The sequence below is a fragment of the Penaeus monodon genome, chromosome 27 (assembly GCF_015228065.2).
Source record: "Penaeus monodon isolate SGIC_2016 chromosome 27, NSTDA_Pmon_1, whole genome shotgun sequence".
In the NCBI taxonomy this organism is placed as follows: domain Eukaryota; kingdom Metazoa; phylum Arthropoda; class Malacostraca; order Decapoda; family Penaeidae; genus Penaeus; species Penaeus monodon.
Window position 1 is genome coordinate 18,859,036 of NC_051412.1, and position 651 is coordinate 18,859,686.

The 651-nt window shown below is 58.1% G+C and overlaps 1 protein-coding gene across 1 annotated transcript in view; it reads right to left on the reverse strand.

The window, feature by feature from the left end:
* Nucleotides 1-613, reverse strand: part of LOC119590653 (inner centromere protein A-like) — a gene marked incomplete in the record, with an annotated part of 50,715 nt that extends 50,102 nt beyond the window's left edge. Inside the window, 1 exon segment of the mRNA XM_037939328.1 lies at nucleotides 505-613.
* Nucleotides 614-651: the final 38 nt, after the last annotated feature.

Here is a 651-nt window from a genome sequence, read left to right on the forward strand (position 1 = left end):
CACTTCCACTTCCGGAACCATTCGGCGCCACGTTTGTAACAAAAAATAATATGAAGTCCACTGCCGCTGTCTTTGTCCTTGCAATGGTGTTTGTTTGTCTGTCTTTCCTCACACATCTCTCTCCCTCGCCGCCTTTTTACTCTCGCGGCGGCCACTTCTCGCTTCTCTTTCGCTCACCACGGCTCTCCTTTCCTCACGAGCTGTGCTTAGACACCCCACACGCCCGGGGTCCACTCACGCGGGGGTCGCAACTCGGGGGTCAATCGCTCAAGGACCGAATTCGTACCAACAACCATATCGATTCTATTTCACAACAAACACCAACGTATAAACTCTTCCCTCGACCGCCGCGCCCCCTCGGACCACCGAAACCCGCTTCTCGACCCGATATTCACGCCCTCGGCTCCTTCTCCTCCCTCTCACTGGTCCTCCACCGCATCCACCGGACCTTCCCCTCCACCGAATCCACCTCGAGGAGCACCCCACGCCCGCCGAGAACCGTACATGTGGCAAAAATTAGGAGATAATCCCGGGCGCGCCCACGACCAACATGGCGCCTTGTCTCCGGTTAATGGCTACGGGGCCGACCCTGCTGGACGCACGGGCTCCCGCGCACACACACACACCCCCCCACCATTCACTACCATTAAC